At 38.9% G+C, this 19,904-nt stretch overlaps 1 long non-coding RNA gene across 2 annotated transcripts in view; it reads left to right on the plus strand.

Moving 5' to 3' along the window:
- Positions 1-19,904, plus strand: part of LOC311618212 — a 470,112-nt gene that overhangs the window by 85,247 nt on the left and 364,961 nt on the right. For both annotated transcript variants that reach the window (XR_014794273.1, XR_014794274.1), the window contains exon 2: positions 16,788-16,867. This is a non-coding gene — a long non-coding RNA (uncharacterized lncRNA). The remainder of the gene's footprint in view (positions 1-16,787; positions 16,868-19,904) is intronic.

The raw sequence follows: 19,904 nt of genomic DNA on the forward strand, positions 1-19,904 counted from the left end.
TATACAACATTGGCATTATGGTGATGCAGAATAATGTTTGTTTTTGGAGCTGCCTGCTGAAATATTTAGAGGCAAATGTCATAATATATGCAGCCTATTTTGAAGTCATTTGCAGAGGTATATGTAGATAGACATATATATGTAAGCATAGATGTAGTTACAGGATAGAGATAGGCACGTAGATTAACAAAATATGGCAAAATGTTAACAATTGTTTCAAAATGTTAACAATTATTAAATCCAAGTAGCTACTTTTATTTCCTAGCCTCCCTTGCAGCAAACATGGCCATATGACCATGAGCTCATCAGTGAAATAAGAAAACGATGTGTGCCACTTTTGGTTCTGGGCCTTAACATACTGAGTACGACTCTACCATGCTCTCTTTCCCCTTCCCATTGGCTAGAAACTGAATATAGCAACAGCCTAGCTTTTATTATCCAGATGATGGCAATACTTGGATCATGACAGAACAATAAGATGGGAAGATCCTGGACACATGAATAACCTGATGGAATTTCCCATAACCTGGAACAAATATATCAGTTTTATTATATGAAATATAAGTAAACATCATCAAGGGTCCTTCTTTAAGTAGCAGCTTAGCTTCCCCAAACTAAGTGATGAAAGCTTGAAACAGAGATAACTAGGGCAATAGTCGGCAAACTCATTAGTCAACAGAGTTGCAAACCGTAGCTCGTGAGCCGCAGTTTGCTGACCACAGAACTAGGAGTTCACAGGAGATGGCATTTAGGGCATTTAGGCATGACGTCTGAATGAAGGGAAGGAGTTAGCCATATGAATATGTGGGAATGAAAAAAAAAAAAAAGAGCATTAACAGCATGCCGGAAAGAGCCTAGAAAATTTCTGTTCAGGCCCTTAGTAAGACTCCGCTACTATATTAATAGCAGAACCATGGGTGCTGGTAAACCTTTGGCAGAGTGCTAGGAGTGCAATCATGAAGAGTTGAAGGTGAAGATCACACAGTTAGCCCAAGCACAGATCAAACCTAAGACAAGGACCAGAATCTGATGATCTCAGGGTCTTCTATAGGTAATATTCAGCTTCTTATGTATAAGTCAAAAGGTCTCAAGCAAGTGGACAGCTGATGTTAGGACAAACAGAAGTAGGAGGATACATGATAAGTAGCTGGTCAGATATTGAGTGGTCATATAAGCCAGAAATTTTTAGAAATTAGTCATTTAACATAAGCTTTTTTACTTAAGACACTATATTTGTGTGTATGTGATAATCTCTGCCAGAATGATGTACCTAGACCTTTTCTTGTTCCCCAGAGTGATAATGTATTGCTGTATTTTTGCCTTAACAAGTGTTGAGAACTGCGTCTTTGTCTTGTTATTCAAGTAACATTCATTGACCTACACATAGTGATCTGTATGTGTCTGAGATTTCAAGCAGACTCACAAAAACATTTGCACAAAGATAGGAGAAGGGAAAGGGCTATTTTATTATTGTTTCAGAGAGGAAGGGAAAGGGAAAGAGAATAGAAACATCAATGATAAGAGAGAATTATTGATCAGCTGCCTCCTGCACACCTCCTACTAGGGTTTAAGCCCACAACCCAGCATGTGCCCTGACTTGGAATTGACCCATGACCTCTGTCTAGTTCATAGGTCAATGCTCAACCACTGAGCCACACTGGCTGGGTAGCAAAGAGCATTTTTAAGAATGATAGCTTCTAATGATTTTTTAAGCATCCTTAAAATACACATGAAAATAATCTTTGAAAGGTTCTAAGATTCTTAAAGAATGATGGATAAAGGCAGGAATGTAAAGGCCTATGAAAATAAAGGAGACATGATCCAAAGCAGCTGATGAGGCAAAATTAAGAAAACAGGAGGCCACATCAGAGATGCCGGAAGTTGAAAAAATGTGTACCTGGATCTAATTTTAGATTTCTCCTTGGGGCAAAAGTCTATGGTGGCTAACACAGAACCTAAAGGCAGAAATGAGCAGAAATATGAAGTAGGTGTGTAGGACAAAGAATGAACTTTCCATATAAGCTCACTGTTTTTTTATACTACCTTCAATAAAGGTGAAGATAATATTTGATAATCACAATACCAGTTTTTAAGTGAAGGCTTATTGTTCCCCATTTGTCATGCAGGACTGTACATATTCTTGCTCACTTATCATTTCTCATGTTCCGTAAGAGTAAGAAAGAAAAACAATTTTCTCTAGGAAGTCAGAGAGTGCGATAGAATGCTAAGAGATTTAACTTGAAGTGTGGTTCTCTGTCTACAGCAGCAGAGTCTCCAGATCTAGCAGGTATGATGCCAGATCCTTTCCTGCAGCCTGTCAGGAGGGAGCGGTTGCAGAAGGAGGTCAAGGGAAAGGCTCTGCTGCTCTGTCCTCTCCCACAGAGTGAAAGAGGGAAGGTGGTTCCATTTCTGGGGCAAAGAACAGTCACTTTCTACTGAATTAACTCACTCCTCTAATGAAAACCCTTCAAAGCTTCCTCATTCACTTCAGGATTTAGTAAAAACTTCAGAACATGGTTTAGAAAACCCTTTATCCCTACCCTTCTCTTCCAGCCACATCTCTCCACTTCCTCACCTCACATTCTCTCTCTCTCTCTCTTTTCCTAGCTCCCTCCCTCTCTCATCCTTGCAACTTAAGTTGCCCCTTTCTGGTCCCAGTGAACTCCGCTACTCCTCTGTACTTCTCAACCTAAACCTCATGTCCTCTGCTCTGTCAGAGGGAGCGTCCCCATGAGCACTCCACTCCTGAAGCTGTCTCACCTCTGATATGACACGCACATCTGTACTAGACCTGACCTGCCCTTCATCTGTCCACTCCCTCTCCAGCACCATGAGGGCAACTGTGCATCTTATTTATCATTGACCCGTCAGCATCTAGCCCAATGTTTGGTATACATCAGGCAAGTAAGAAGAATTTGTTCATAAAATATGTTCAATTTAAAAAAAAAATAAGTCAATTAAGATAATTTTTTAGATAGCAAGATATGAATTAAATAATCTAAAATCAAATTTCAAAATGTTATTCTTCAATATTTCCAGATACTGTAGCGGCTGAGTCATACTTCACTTCTTCTTCCTGCTTATTTTTATACTAGTTTTTAAAAGGCAACCTTTGGCCCAAAAAGAAAACTAAAATTTAAGATTTATTTATGCAACTTTGATTGAATCATTCCCTTGACACAAATATAAATAGCAAAAATTAAGGCAAAAACTGAATTAGATCATTTCTGGGAAGATCATGAAAACATTAAAGGAATTGAATTTTACTCTGTTAAAGAGAACAGAAACAGACATTTTTTGCAAAACTAACATTCTTTGTGAGTCAAAAAGTGTTAGCTTTGCTTTTATTTAATACCAGTGATTTGGTTGGCACAAAACTATAGGATTAAATAATTAAGGTACTATATGGCATCTGTCCATCATGTTTTCTTTTTGGTAAATTTGACCCAATTTACTTATAATTAGATTTTGTATCGTATTCTTGGAGAAGGTAATAAAAGAGGCCTTCAACTGAGTCAAGACAGACAAAGAGCCACCATGACAATTCCTATCTTATGTGCTTCCTCGAGAAATTTTTGTGGTTCATTCAGCTTCTTTCACATATAACAGAAAGTGATTCATTTGTAAAAGGAAGAAACAGGCATAAAGCAAGGGAGCTGGCTAAATTTCACAAACTCAAGATGTGGTATTTTTATAGATTTTTTTTTAAATTGATGAGAGAGAGAGAGAGAGAGAGAGAGAGAGAGAGAGATTTGTTGTTCCACTTATTAATGCATCCATTGATTCTTACTAGTATAATATATGTGCTCTGACTAGGGAATCAAACCCCCAAAATCAAACCCCCAACTTGGCATATTGAGATGACATTATAACCAACTCAGTTACCAAGCCAGGATGAAGATGTGCTATTTTTAAATCATGCTTTGTACACAGGAGGCTAGTTGTTCTTATTTCTCCTTTCATCCATTTGATAATCACTCATGAAATTCTCTGCTCAAGGCACTGAGCAATGGAAACAATAAGGCAGGTCCTTCTTACACACATTTTTAAAAATAGTAACTCAGCAGATGGTGAGTATCAGAAGAGGATTATGACTTTAATATAATCTACAGATATATTTTTAGTAATCTTTAATAAGCTTTTAATAATCTACTTCTGTGTATTTTGCGGACATTAATTAATACATACACATTTTTCCTTTCCTGTGAGATCTAGGTATTTTGACAGCAAAGAACTCAGACTTCTTTTACATCTAGCATAGCATTATTTCTCTAAATTTATCATCACTCACAAAAATATGTACATTTTACATTATGATTCAATTACACAGATAAACCTATATACTTTTATGTATACCTAAAGCAAATATTTCACAAAAATATATCTATCATTACTACCCTCAATGTTTTCTGGTATTTTCTAATTTTTTTATATTCTGTTCTGGTCCATTTCCCTAAAAAAAAAATGCTGGTCATAACCACTAATGAGCTATAAAACATGATTTGAAAAAAGTACTTTTTAAAAATTTGCAAAGTATTAGCAAAACATGTACAATAATACTTGGTGAATAACCACATGGCTGAATGATTTTGGAGACTAAGGATTAGAATTCAGGGTCTGCAATGCAACAGAACTAAATTTAAGTTTAGGTTCCACCACTCATTGGCTATGTTATTCTGAACAACTTATTCAACTTCTCTAAGCCTCAGTGTCTTCATACTGAAAATGGGGGTAAGGAGTATCTATTTACTGATAGAGAAGAAAAGATCATGCCTATTAAAGTGTTTACCACAAGGCAGAACATTTAATAAATACTCAGTAAATGCTAAATTCTAATATATTCAAAAAATGAAAATAAAACCAGAGAGAAAAATAAAAGAAAATTGGCTTTGAACACCTTTAACAATATATTGGTGAGGGAATACATCAAGCAGGGTTCCACAAGCTATCTGAGGAAACAATTTCATATAGAGGTGATGGGATAAAATAAAATAGATAATATTTTTGAAGTTTCTCTAAGTCTTATGATATTGTAGAATTTTGACAAACAGATGAATAATGGGATACTTTAAATAATAAAAAACTTAAATTTAAAAAAAAATAATGATATCTGGGACAAAAGTCCTCCTGATACTGCACCCAGATAGCTGAATCCAGTCCTGACCCCTGTAGACTAAATGTAGGGCTAATTTAAATAGAACAAGCATCTGGCATTTTGGCCTAGATTATGACCACTGCCTACTCTGCCATCTGTGACATCTTGGCAGCAGAGACTCAGCCCAGACATAATGCAGAGTAGCCTCTCTACTTATTATGACCTCTTAGTCTGGGATCCATCACACAGAGCACTTGAGGTTTCCTCTTAAACTTTCCTAAAGAAGCCAAATCACTAATCTTATATCACCATTTTTCTCACCTGAAGGAACTCTATTACCCCCAGAATCAGCTGGTAGAGAGGTAAGATTCCAAAGACATTTATATATATATATAATATATTTTATATATATATATATATATATATATATATATATATATATATATATATATATATATATATATTTTTTTTTTTTTAACAGAGAGGAAGGGAGAGAAATAGAGAGCCAGAAACATTGATGAGAGAAAAACACCAATTAGCTGCCTCCTGCACACCCCTTACCGGGAATGTGCCTGCAACCAAGGTACATACCCTTGACCGGAATCAAACCTGGGACCTTTCAGTCCACAGACCAATGCTCTATCCACTGAGCCAAACCAGCCAGGGCTCCCAGAACATTTTTTATAGTCTCCAGAAAGATATGGTAAATCAACTTAATAATCTTGTGTCTTCAAATCTAAGAAGCTATAGTGGTAGCTCACATGCCCCAAATTCTAAGGCAGCTAAATGGTGAGGGAATAAAACTCATTTCCTGAATATGTGTAGCAACTTGATGCTGGATCTAGTTAAAGAGAGAAGTATTGATGACATGATTCGGGGGAAAGGAGGCTCATTTACCCAGAAGACTTTGGTATGCAGGCACTGGCTTTTGGACCAATGTTGGAGAATAAATAAGTGAATGGATAGAATATAGTTCCACCACATTCACTGAATTAAACAGGCAGTGGCAAGGTTTCAGCACAGCCATGCCATGTAAATTATCAGCAGGAGTGTCAATCTACCATGTCACCAGTTTTTCGTTTCTCAGAATGCTCAGGCAGCCTGATAAATTACTCTGTGGCTCCCCCCATCCCTCCCCGATACTTGTGGAGTGACAGTGTTTATAAACAGCCGTGCTAACATCCCCAGAATCTAAGAAAATGTTCTTATTGCACTGGAGAGCTTTTATATCTCATCTATCCAGCAATGGACAGGCAGGCCTTTTTGTTCAGGTGGCTGTTTGCAGTCTCTGAGTTATGACTAGAGCCAATAATTCCTTTTGAACAGCTCAAAACATCTAGTGAAAATTGTGTTTGTATGCAAATCCAAGATGGAGACAAAAAGAGATCTGCAGAAGCCCTTTTTTGGACCATAATTAGGGACTCCTATCTTAGAAAAGAATCATATTGCTATGTTGCCTGACAGTGGTCACTTCCAAGCATAACTGCAACAACAACAACAAAATATAGAAACACCCCACTTCCCTGTGATAGCACATGATGGCAACTCTAACTCTGCCATATACAAAAGATCTCCAAACAGATTTTAACTTCCCCCATCTGAGTGTTGGCAATGTAGAACAAAGAGCATGCATCTTAGGTCTCAAAGACCTTTTGTCACATAAGCCCTGACTACACCATCCCACCTCCTCACCCAGCACTCAACTTCAAGCACACATTGAACACGTCATTGTGCTCTGAGTAGACTGTGTTCCCCAGTGTCTTTGAACTTGTGCAGGAGCTTTGCTAAAATGGCAAACATGGTTCTTTCTCTTCTCCACCTGGAGGATGCCCACTTACCTTGATCCCCCAAGTCTAAGATTACCAAGAAGTCTCTTCCTTTTCCCCCAAGCAGAATTTAAAGTTTCTTTATGCACATTCTAGACTAGACCTCTTGGATACAAGGCACCTCTCTCAAGAGACCTATCTCTTTTTGTGGCCACCACAGTGTTTGGCATGGGGAAGATACATAATAAAGCACTGTCCGGTAAAGAATTTTTAGGTGAATGTTACTATCTCTTACCAAAAACAAGGTAGAGGGGACTGGGCAATTTACAAAAAGGAAAGCAGTGGTAGACTATCTATCTGCCTGAACAGCAAAGGGAATCTCAGGGAAAGTGAGGTGTTTCTATTTTGTTATTGTTGTTGTTGTTGTTGTTGTTGCAGTTGGGTTATGCTTGGAAATGCCACTGTCAGGCAACATAGCAATATGCTTCTTTTCTAATATAGGAGTCCCTAATTATGGTCCAGAAAGGGCTTCCACCCATCTCTTTTTGTCTCCATCCTGGATTTGCACACAAACACAACTTTCACTAGTTGTTCAAAGCCCAAACAAGAGTACAAGCGACTATCCAAATTCTATTTCTCTTTTTACTTTGGACATACAAGAAAATGTATTCTATTTTGTTGAAGGTAGTAAAAAGAATCAAAGAGATAGAGGGAAGTGTTAAAAAAAAACAAAAAACACTTTAATACATGACTTTACTCAATTTAAAGTTACATTCTTTATGTACTCAAACACAGTTTTCACTATAAAAAGTCTGTAAGTGTCCATTAGATGCTTGCTATATGTCCAACAACCTCATACCTGCTTTGGGAAGCTTATCTATAATAATCTATGCTAATAAGACCAGACAGCTGACGACCCTTCAGACGTACTTCCAGAAGACCTTCTGGACGAAGCCAGGGCTGTGAGGGCTGAGCGCCTTGCATGAATTTTGTGCATTGGGCCTCTAGTTTTCTAATAAGTTAACACCAAAACTTATTTTAAAATAGGAAATACAAGAATTCACAATATTTGCCAAGTTTGGTAGTTCGCATATGAACATGGGGGACAGACACAGAGCTTACTGTGGGCAGGGAGGATTTCTCAGAAGACTTGGGAAGGACTTTTTCTCTCCACAATGTTCCTATAGGGCATATTGTTTTAATTGGTCAATGGATCTAGAACTTAAAGGAAAAGGTCTAAGTTTTAGGTATAATGCTGCCTCTTCTTATCCATGTAATTTTAGATCACAGATGTGTTTCTGTGCCTCAGTTTCCCCAGTGGTCCCATGAAAATTATATTTCTGCCTGCCTTCTCTCCTTGACATGTTTGCAAGATTTCCACAAGGTAAAATGGGTGAAAGCATTTTCCAAATTGTAAATCACTGTACTGTGGGATGTGAAAAACACCATTGGAAGGGGTCCAGGCACGTACCAGAATAGTTTGTGGCACAATACATTTTATTTTTCTCTGTCTGTTTGTTTTCTTTTCTCAGCTCTCAGCAATCCAGTTCAAGGTCCTTATGTTCATTTAATAACACTTCCTGTCCAATTTCTCATACGTACAGTTTTACAGGCAACCAGCCCATGAACCGCAGACTGGCTGCAAGGATTGCTTTCATAAATGACAGGCAAAAGAATGCCTTCTTCTCACCCAAGGAGGACAGGCTCTCTTGTTAAGGACTCTCGCATAGGTGGAACATTTCAGCATTTGCATCTTTTTTCTTTCTTTCTTTCAAAGCTTCTCCCCTGAGCCCTCTGCAGCTTGTCTGTGGTACACAATTCAGAGTCACCCAACCACTTAGGACACTGGGATGTGGAGGCAGAAGCAATGTATTTGCCATTCAAGAGGGGAAATATTAGCGAGAACAGCATTTAATATGCTTTGTGTCACCAGAATCTGGGGCTTAGAATGTCCATTTCGGCTTCACTGGTTAGACAGCAATGCGAACAAGAAAGCAGTGATGCAGGGAGCTGGGCCCTCATCGGCGCCAAGCAGCAGTTTTATCATCAGTAAGGAAGCCTAAGTGAACCCCAGGGATAGCATATGCATTGTATTTAGAGGAAGGGGTGAAAATTCATCAACGCTGTGTAATGTAAAAGCTTTTCATGCTGTTCGCAGGAAGCTAAAAGCTTAGATTCCTTTGTCCCTAGTGAAGAAAGCTTAGATTCCTTTGTCCCTATTAGAAAGAAAATGGTCCTAGGAAAGAAAGATGGATTAAAAATACTGGTTACTCATGGAGTAAACTTGTGTTATAGAGGAAGACAGACAGGATAATGGGCGTCGCCCCGCACAGTTGAGGAGCCACCCATCATGCTGTATTTGCAGAAGAGCACACTTTGGGAATTCTGAGCTACCCACCCATTCAAATGAACCTTTTTGTTGCCTTTGACTTCACAATCATTTAGCCCCTCCCTGTCAGTTCCTGGTTGTCTCCTTTAGGGAAGAATTACAACCCATTTGTATGCCAGGGAGGCACAAACTTGAAGGGAGAGAAAGGACAAAAAGAATGGGGCGGATGATAAGAAGAAAGAGATATATGAGTCAAGATTTCATTTTGCAAGTGAGATTTGCACTCCTGTGCCAGGAATAAATAAATATACACCAAGATCCCTGACTCTCCTCTTCTACAAACAATTGTAACTTTACTCACTCCTAAAGTCTTGTTGCCTGACCCACCCTGTGTTCCCTGAATTTGTTCAAGTCCCCACCACCAGGCCTCTGTCTCAGCTGTTCCCTCTATCAATAATTTCCCCCTGTCATGACAGTACCTACTGAAATCTTCTTCTTCCTTCCCCCAAGTGAAGGTGAGCCCAAGTGATAGCTTTTCAAACAGCTTTCTCACATCCTGCACCTTAGAATTAATCTCACCAGCAAATTGCTTTTAACTAAAGCTTAGCACAATGCAACACAATCTATACCCAGGCTGGTGTGGCTCAGTTTGTTGGAGCATCATCCAGTATACCAAGAGGTGACAGGTTTGATTCCCAGACAGGACACATACCTGTACCCAGGTTGTGGGTTCAAGTCCCTGCTGCAGTGCTTGTGGGAGGCAGCTGGTGGGTGTTTCCCTCTCTTTCTTTCTCTTTCTCTCTTCTCTCCAAAAATCAATAAATAAATATTTTTTAATATATGCATGTTGTTTAGAATTCTTATTTGTGTTCCTCCCATGAAATTAAGGTACCACACCTTAATCATCTCAAGTGTTCGGCAATGGGCATACTGTTGGTACACAGCATGCACAGATTATGCCGGGATGCAATTCTGACCAATCCATACATGAGACAAGTTCATGTATCTCCAAGTTTCTTCAGCCTTTTCCAAGAAGAGCATCTATTCTGCCAGCTTTCATCAGTCTCCACCCCCTCAGCTAACCTTGAGATACTGGATCTCAGTCTTATGAGTTTTCTCAATCATCCTTTTTAGAGGGCTAACCTGAAATCTATACAAATATTACAAATATAACTGATACTTATTCTAGCCTTTAACTTGTAATTGTGGGAATGTCCATGGCCTTTAAAATTAGGATAAAAACTTTTGTTTACTTAAATAGTTAGAAAATTTATTTAGAGCATTGTTTGTGGGAAGAGACCTACATATATTAACTTATTACATACCAGCCTTAAATGATGATATTACTATTCCCTCTGTAATGCAAACTGAGGTACAAAGAGTTCAAATAACTTGCCTAAGCTTTTGCTGCCTTTAAATAGTGGAGCCAGGCTTTGAATCTTGGAGACACAGCTTTAGAGTCTATGCTTTTAATCACTGTACAATTGGAGGAGTCAAGTTCTTTGATATTCCGATACCAATACAGGAAAAACTAGTTTATTTGAAATTGTACATGACATCAAAGCTGATATCATTAAAGACTGCAGATGGTAGATCTAGCTTGCTGCAGTGATACTCATACCAAACAATGTATAGAGATTGATTCATTTTCCAATTACTTGTAATATTGAGGGGAGGTAATTAATTATGAGAGTCATATGTTTACTTATTTGAATACCAACATGTACTTTTAAATAAAAATGAAACTTCAATTATACAGATTTAAATACCTAAAGACCCTTTTCAAGTAATCAGAAATCAGCAAATTTAAGTTCAAATTCTCAGATATATTTGGTCTTTGAAAAACAGTTTTCCTGGAAAGATAGTGAATTCTTCTCAAGAATGACTTAATAGCCTGGCCAGTGTAGCTCAGTGGTTGAGCATCCAACCATGAACCAAGAGATCACAGTTTTCAATTCCTGGTCAGGGCACATGCTGGGGTTTTGGGCTCTATCCCCAATAGGGGGCCTGCAGGAGGCAGCAGACCAATATCTCTTTTATCGATGCGTCTCTCTATCCCTCTCCCTTCCTCTTTCTCTCTCTCTCTAAAATCAATAAAAACATGCTTAACATAAAAATTTAATAGATCAGTGTGGGATGGGGACATCATTCTGTTGGGGAAAGCAGTCTTCTCTGTGTGGTCCTATAACCCCATGCACCACAAGATAATGGGCCTTGAGTGGCCCTGAAATATTTCCTCACCACGAGATAAAGAGTCCTCACAGCCTGTGCTGGGGTTTTCATCTGTGTGGGAATACCTTTCGATGTTTCATACTCAAACAAATAATCATAGCAAAATGAACCGATGTCAAAATTCAACTGTGCTGACTACTGTTTGAGGAATGTTCAAGGTACACAATAGAAGACAATGAAATAGAATAAAGAGAAAATATTTTAGGAGAAAGGTGGGGAGAGCAAGCAGTGTTTCCTAGTGAAATAGCCGTTGAGCTAAAGTCCAAAGAATGAGGAAGTCTGTTCCAGGCAGAAAACTGCAGGCAAATGTCCTTGGGGTGGGCAAGAGGATAGCACACATGTGCTGAGAATGAGGCTAGTGCAAGCAGAAGCACAGGATGAGCAGAAGACAGAGAGATGGCAGAGACCAGGTCCTGAAAGAGGTTTTGTAGAACCAAGAATTTTAGTCTTTATCCCAGGTATATTGGAAGACTATAATCAAAGAATCAAATTTATGTTTCAAGATGATCTCTGCTACAGCAGGGATAGAAAAGGAATAAATGGGTGAGGATGTGGCATACTTGGATATGGGGAGGTCAATGTGGAGACTACTGAAGTACCCAGTAGATGGTGATTTGGGCTGGAATGGCTATCATGAAGTGGAGAGTAATGGACTAATGCAAGAGTCATTTTAAAGGTAAATTCCTAGGCACTGATGACAGGTTTGAATTCACTCAATAAATATTTGTTGAATGAATCAAGGGTTGAAAAAAGAAAGAGCATTTTGGGACGATTTCCAAAATTTCTGCATATCTGGGGTCATGCAACTATTAGGGAGTTAAACTGTGATGGATCTGGATGCCCTTTCAGTGAGAGGAGAGAGAGAGAGAGAGAGAGAGAGAGAGAGAGAGAGAGAGAGAGAGAGAGAGAGAGAGAGAGAGAGAGAGAGAGAGAGAGAGAGAGAGTTTACAATGCAGTATCCTTAAACTGACACCATTTTTGCTCTCCCCAGGATGCTTTCCATCTATAGTTTCTAGTGGGTACTCTTGCAGAGGCCTCCTTGAAGCTGCTGGTCTTGTCAGCAATGGGAATGGCCTAGTCAGTCCAGTGGTCGGCAAATCACAGCTCGAGAGCCACATGCGGCTCTTTGGCCCCTTGAGTGTTCTAATGCCACTTCTTCAAAATAGACTTGTCCAGGCTGAAAACCGACTTCTGCGCATGGGCCACGAAGTTTCAATCGCACACATGGTATTTTGTGGAAGAGCCATACTCAAGGGGCCAAAGAGCCACATGTGGCTCACGAGCAATGGTTTGCCAGCCACTGGCCTAGGTGGTTCTTGGCTGGGGTTTTTTGTTTGTTTTTACTTACAGGGGAAGCTATAACTATAGCTACAGTGAAATGTTTGTAGCTTCCGTTAGCTGCAGTACCCAGAGGACCCCTTATACACCCACTCCTTGGTAGATGATCCAACACTACCTTCCCAGGCCCCTCTAGAGCGCAGTGGTGTTGCTCAGACTTTTCTGTCTTCAAAAAATAAAAGTGGTTTATTAGAAACCATCACCACCATTATCTTTATACACATCCTGTCTCCCATTACAAGCACAATATACATTCATTGACTTGATAAATACAAAGAAAATAAAAAGCATCTGTAAATTCCCCACTAGGGAAACAAAGAAAACAACATATTATCTGGAGAAACAATGAGCAGTTGTAGTTAAGAGCTTAGACTTTATGGTTAGACAATAATTTTGCTCTTTATCCTAAAAGCACAGGGAAATCAAATTAACCAGATTTGTATTTCAACGTGATTTGTCTGCTGCAATGTGGACAGAGAGTGAATGGGTGGGTGAGGAGGTGATATGCTTGAATATAGAAAGTTCAATTAGTAGTCCAGATTCCAACTCCAAGTCTAGTTATATTTAGAATCTATGGAAAGCTGAAACCAATTTGGCTCAGTAGATAGAGCATCAGCCTGCGGACTGAAAGGTCCCAGGTTCAGTTCCGGTCAAGGGCATGTACCTTGGCTGCGGGCACATCCTCAGTGAGGGGTGTGCAAGAGGCAGCTGATCAATGTTTCTAACTCTCTATCCCTCTTCCTTCCTCTCTGTAAAAAATCAAGAAATATTTTTTTTTAAAGAATCTATGGGAAAGTCACTAATAAAGCTAAACTATGAGTTCCTCACATGTATAGGCGAATGGTAATAGTACCTATTTAGGGGCTAGTGTGTGTAAAATCCCTTATAACAATACAGCAAATAGTGTTTCATAAATGCTTAGAGATTCTTATACATATTTAGCATTATATCTTGCATTTTTAGTATAATATGAGGATCATTCATAATTTTATAATTTGCTCTTTTTAACATTATCATCATTTTCTTATCTTACTAATTAATAAATATAAATATTCTTTGAAATCATTACATGTGAAGGCTGAATAATATTCCTCTCTGCAAACACACCTCACATTTTATAATTTATTTACTGATGGACATTTAAACTTTTTCAATTTATAATTGTAAAATGTGGTAATATCATCAAATATAAAAATTTTCTACACCGTAAAATGAATCCTCAGAGCTACAATCATAGGAACTAATGGTATGAAACTTTTTGAGCATCCTAGAGTATATTACCAAATTGCTATCCACAAAGACAGTATGATGTAACATTTTTACCCACGAGGTTCACACTCCCACCAAAATGGAAGTATTTTTTGCCTTACCTTTTCAAGAAATGACTTTTTTTAAAAAATTGCCAGACCAACCCTCTGAAGGAAATTCTGACTTGGTTGAATATCAACTAAGTACCATGCTTGATACATCTAATCTAATTACATTCCTACAATAACCTGTGAGACAGTTAACACTGGCCCTATTTTACACCAGGCTGGCTACGAGTTGAATTAGGAAAGTAAGTCAATGTACCATGTTTCCCCAAAAATAAGACCTACTTACAGGTTTCCTTCTGAGGAAATATAAGGCATCCCCCCGAAAATAAGGCCCCCCTAGGCTAAACATGAGAGATTTGGTCCACTGATTCTGAAAGAAATGGAGTCACAAGAAATTCACCAGGAAATTCAGGAATTGGATTGTTATGATGATGTACCAGAAGATGATGACATGATTGTCATTGAATAAATGAGTAAATTCTTGATACTGTAGGATTCACAGTTTGTCTGGTTTGTGTTGACAACTACCGTACTACCGTACCGTAAATATGTAATAAATTTCCTTTATTTTCATTTAACAATAAATGTGTACCATATTCTTCTTCATGGAAAAATAAGACATCCCCTGAAAATAAGACCTAGCGCATCTTTGGGAGCAAAAATTAATATAAGACACTGTCTTATTTTCGGGGAAACAGGGTAGCAACCAGCACCACATCCCTCTCTGCCTACTGTCCTCTTGTGTCCCAGCACCCTGAAAGGCATTCCCACACTTCTCAAGAGTGACTTCCCTGTGATGACTACCACTACAAGCACACATGTCTTTGTAACTCATCCCAAAATAAGAAAGAAAAAAAAGGAAAAGAAAGAAGAAAATTAAAAACAAACAAACATATATATAGCAGGTTCAATGGCTCTGAGGCCATTCAAGGAGTGAAAATAAGGCCAGTCCCAAAAGGAATAAGTGAGCAGACAAGAATGTATAAAAAGAGGTTACAAAGTAAGAAGACATCAGATCATAGTGGACTATATTACAGAATTTGGATTTAATAGACCACCTCTCTGACTCTGGCCAATCTGAGCAGGCTTTTTACTAGAACACAGTGTACATGTTCTGTACCCAAAGCTACACTGTGTTCTAGTAAAAAGCCTGCTCAGATTGGCCAGAGTCAGAGAGGCGGTCTATTAAAAAAATAACTGGTGTTGCCTCGGAAGTGGGGGGTAGTCTTATACAGTGAATATAGGCCTAAACCTATGTTTTAACTGTAAAATTAGGGGGGTCGTCTTATACGCCGGAAAATATGGTATTTCAAACTAGTCCATCTATGGATTCTCTGAAAGAAAACTTTTTTCTACCAACTTCTTCATATAATGTCTCAAAGAGGCTTAGCTCCTTGGCATTTTTATTAACACCTGCAATAATTTTTAGATAGCCTATCCCTGCTAACAAAACTCCTTTCCACAGTTGGCCCCAGCAACAAACTACATCATTAGGCAACATTTCTAGAATTCCCACTGTGTACAGAGCACTGAGTTAATCTCTTTGAGGCAAGTAAATAAACAATATTACCCACAGACTGCTAAATCTAAAGGCCATACATGCAAACGGAGTACCAGCAGAATTGTCCTGCCTTTGCCTGTACCTGTCTTAAGGGGAAATCAGACTGAATTGCCATAGAGTGTCTGTTCCTATCCACAGAAGGTCCCTGGGACCATTTGGTGGGTCTGATTACAATAGACCTGCTTCATATGTGGCAGGAATTTCATGAGCTCTCCTTTGAGAAGACCCCTCTTAGCCTCTATTGGCTCTAATGCTGGCTCAGTGGGAAGCTTGCTATTGCTTTGGACAGCTGCAAAAAGGTTGACATAACTTTCCTACTTCAACTCTGCTTCAACATGTGGACAGATATATTAGCTGGACATGCCAACTTGTCATAATTTAGGAAGCATGAAACGTATGACTAAACGTTTCATGCTTTAAAGGCAAAGCAGACTAAAAATAGCTCTCTAATCAGCATTTAGAGGGCGTGTGGGTCAAAAGATCAGCAAATCTGCTGATGATGCACATTTCACCATCTTGCCAACATGACACTTTAATTGGCCAGTTTCCAGCTGCTCTGCCCAGCAAACCCCTCCGTCCTGAGGACCAGAACTGAACCACAGCCACAGTCCTGCAGACAGAGGGCAACTTGCATGCTCCTCCTCTTGGTGAAAAAAAAATGTATATATTTAGAGCCCTCTTTTCCACAGAATCCTAAAAGGAAGAAGTGGAAATAGAAATGTGTTCACAGCCTGACAAGTGGGAAGCAAAATACTGATTCTAGCTTCTTAAAACAAGTAAAACATGTAGAGCTGGGAAAGAACCATATGTGAGGGGGAATTATACCTCATAATATGAAAGAGGATAAAATAAAAACAAGGTGAGAGGGGAAGAAAAAACAGCAATTTCCTCACCACCAGTTCCAAGGCTTGCAGGTTAGCTGAGCTGGGTGGGAAGCATCAGGGAGCATAAGCTGAGTGGTCTAGTCCCCCCCACCCCAATCGGTGCTCATTAAAAAGACAGAATGATTTTGTGGTCCAGCCCAGCTACCCAGCTACCTGGGGTTTTCAGGAGTCTATGTTTTAATGTTTGTCTTCCTAGTCTCTGTGTCTCAGATTTTATTCAATAGGCATGAAGCCTGCCTGTCTCTGAAGGAAAATGGTTTTATAAGCCCTTGAAAAAAAAAAAAAAAAAAAAAAAAAAAAAAAAAAAAAAAAAAAAAAAAAAAAAAAAAAAAACAGCCCTCATGGAGTCTGATCTCTCAATAAATGCCACAGCAACCTTGAGGTGGGAGGAGCCCAGGACTTGGAGGTGGAGAGCAGGACCTCTAGTCACTGATTCAGCTGCCCTGACCTTCAGAGACCTTGCTCTTAGCTCTAGGCCTAGGAGTAGCAGTACCTTCTTTTCTCCTGTTCTGGGCTCCAGTGAAAAACAGAAGCCATCAAAGCTTCATTAATGTGACATGCCATAAAAGGAAGACATGATGAGACACTATGTACTTGGTGCTATTTGGAGGCGGTCAAATAAACCAAGTAACCTGAAACCAGTCTTTACATTCTTTCATTAAGGTGGCATATAAATATTAAACCCAACATAAACAGTACTGGGGCATACTGAATATTTATAAGCACTCAAACATGTTTTCCCACTGTCTGAAGATCCTATGATACAAAGGAAATCTCAGAAAGGTGAATCTCTAAGGTCTTTTGTTTGATTGACTAGTTGGTGTTCGTTGCTTTGTTTTTAACTTAACACAAGGGAACCACAGACTTTCTACAGAGCAGCTTCTGAAACTGCAGTAAGCACAGGGATCAGCCAGCAAACTTGGTGAGATGGAGACTCAGATTCTGCACATGTGGAGAGTTCTTTCTCGCGTTCTGACCAGCTCCCGGTGCTGCCTATTCTGTAGGTCCACACATGACATTGGACGTGGAAAAGCTGTAAAGGAGAATTGAGAGAGGCCTAGGAAGTTGTCAGACACTTTTAGACTAGGAAGACCAGAATTTAAATCTGTTTATGAGGTTAATGAGACCAAGGGTTAGCTGACATGTACAGCGTTTCCCAAAGGCATATCTTTCACTGCCCACAAACTCTGTCTGCCTGCCTCCCCCCACATTCTTCTTTGCACCAGTCTGGCTATCACACACTTGGCCCTTTTACCCTTGGGTGTTTTTTTTTGTTTTTTTTTTTTCTGTCTCTCTTTCTGATTCCTTTGGAAGTAAGGAAGGGAGGGAAGAAGATGACTGTGGTCCATGAAATTCATCCTAGGTTTGAATCATGGAATCTCTTACCTAAAGGACACAAGAAAAGCAATGAGGATGAGTTTCCAGAATGAACAGAAGCCAACCACCTCCCCATTCTTAATGTCCCACAAAGGTGTTCATTTAAAGTGACCAGTTATTTGTTTCCCAGGATGATCCCTGATACATATGCATAAATCAGTAGGCAGAGCGAGGCCCCATTTCTATCTGTAAAACAGTTAGGGGATATAATTACTGAAGCATGGGGTACCTCACTCATCTCATTAGGACTCTCAAAAGAAAAATCTCTAGATACAGGAGGGGAAAAGAGTTTCAAGTAAACATTTTGAAACTGAAGGTAATCACCAGCACACTATCTACCCAATGGCCATGTCGCAAAAATGAAAAGCAAAAGAGATACAATTTATGAACTTTGAGTGAACTTTCAGCTCTGATCCCAATCACACAAACCTATAAAAGCCACATGTAAAACACTACATGAACATTTCAGTTCTTTTTAATGCTAATTATTCAACCGAAAGTATGACATTGGGATCTGTTTCTTAGCTCTATCTTTTCTGTCTCACAGAGATACTCCTAAGAATACAAACTAAATAGTGAAAGAGGACTGAGGAAGTAAAAAAAATAAAATAAAATAAAAAATGCTCTAAAAAAATACATTGAAACTCAGCAAATACTCCTAAATATACGCAGAATTTTCCCTTTTAGGGAATTGCTACATTTCCACTTACCATTTGATTATGAATGGAGTATTTGAAGAACGGTTTGGCTCTAAATGAGGCTTATCACATACAAGGGAATATTTGTTCCCAAGTGCTTCTAAATATTAAACCGCGATGGGTAAATTCACATAGTGAGAACTTTCCACTTCAGTCGGCACAACATTCAGTGCCTTTTCTAGTATAAGTTTCATCAGAAGATTTACCCACAATGACTACACTGCTAGAACTCCATAGGACTCTCCCTAGGCTATTTGGATTTCATTATTAATATGTAGTTTCAAATACCCTTGTTAATATCAGAGCCCTAGCCTTGTGTGTATAGAGACTCCTTTCATTGGGGACTTCTTATATATGATAAATAATGAGACAGATTTAAGAGTTCAGAAGTTTTTGCTGTATCTAAATAGCTTCTTTCAGTATACTGGGGTGTTATTCACTAAATAACCCACTATGGGGACCAATATGATCCCTAAAATCTTATAGCATTAATGTCACTTAAGGATTTAGCACCCCTCCTCCAGAACTGGGTTTCTTATTTATTAAATCTTATAATGCATAAGAAATTGTACCCAAAAAATGAAATTGTACCTATCATATTTTGTCAACAAATTAAGGAATAATGTTAGGTCAATTACATAAAGTAAAACTGAAACACATATTGCAAAATGCATAAGTGGTCATCATCCTTGTTTCTCTATGCACACTAAGAAGATGAAAGATGTGAGATGAGTGGGGAGTCTGATAAGTATGAATTCCAAGGATAAAAGACACTCAGGCTGTGCACCCAAATGAACCTTCCTGGCAGCAGTCACTGGCTTAGAGCCCTTCAACCAAACAACTTTTGTTGCCTCTTCACCCATCACCTCTGAACCTTCTCAACATCCCTCTTCCTTCCCCTACTCTCTACTCACTATACCTCTAGGCAGATCTGACAAAACATATTTAAAACCACCAATAATCTGGAAAGGTGATAGGGAGCCTTAGGCTTGGGAGATATAATAAGCAGAAAATTGAAGTGATCTCAGAGTATTTTCAGTATGCAAAGGGCTGTAAAAAAAATAGAAAAGTAAGGATGACAGGAATTTTCTAAGAACTACGGGCTACCATGAAGCAAAAATACAAATGGGGCAACACTTCTTTCTAACTTGGGAAACTAGGACAAGTGAAAGACTAAAGTGGCAACAATATCTTCCAAGATGAAGTAACTGCTGCAATAACAAAGCTTAACTAGCCACATACTGTCCTGGGGGAATTCACAGAAAATAGATACCAGCTCTGTGGAAAGATAGGGTAGGCAATGGACAT

The sequence above is a fragment of the Pipistrellus hanaki genome (assembly GCF_964339955.1).
Source record: "Pipistrellus hanaki genome assembly, chromosome: 2".
NCBI lineage: Eukaryota > Metazoa > Chordata > Mammalia > Chiroptera > Vespertilionidae > Pipistrellus > Pipistrellus hanaki.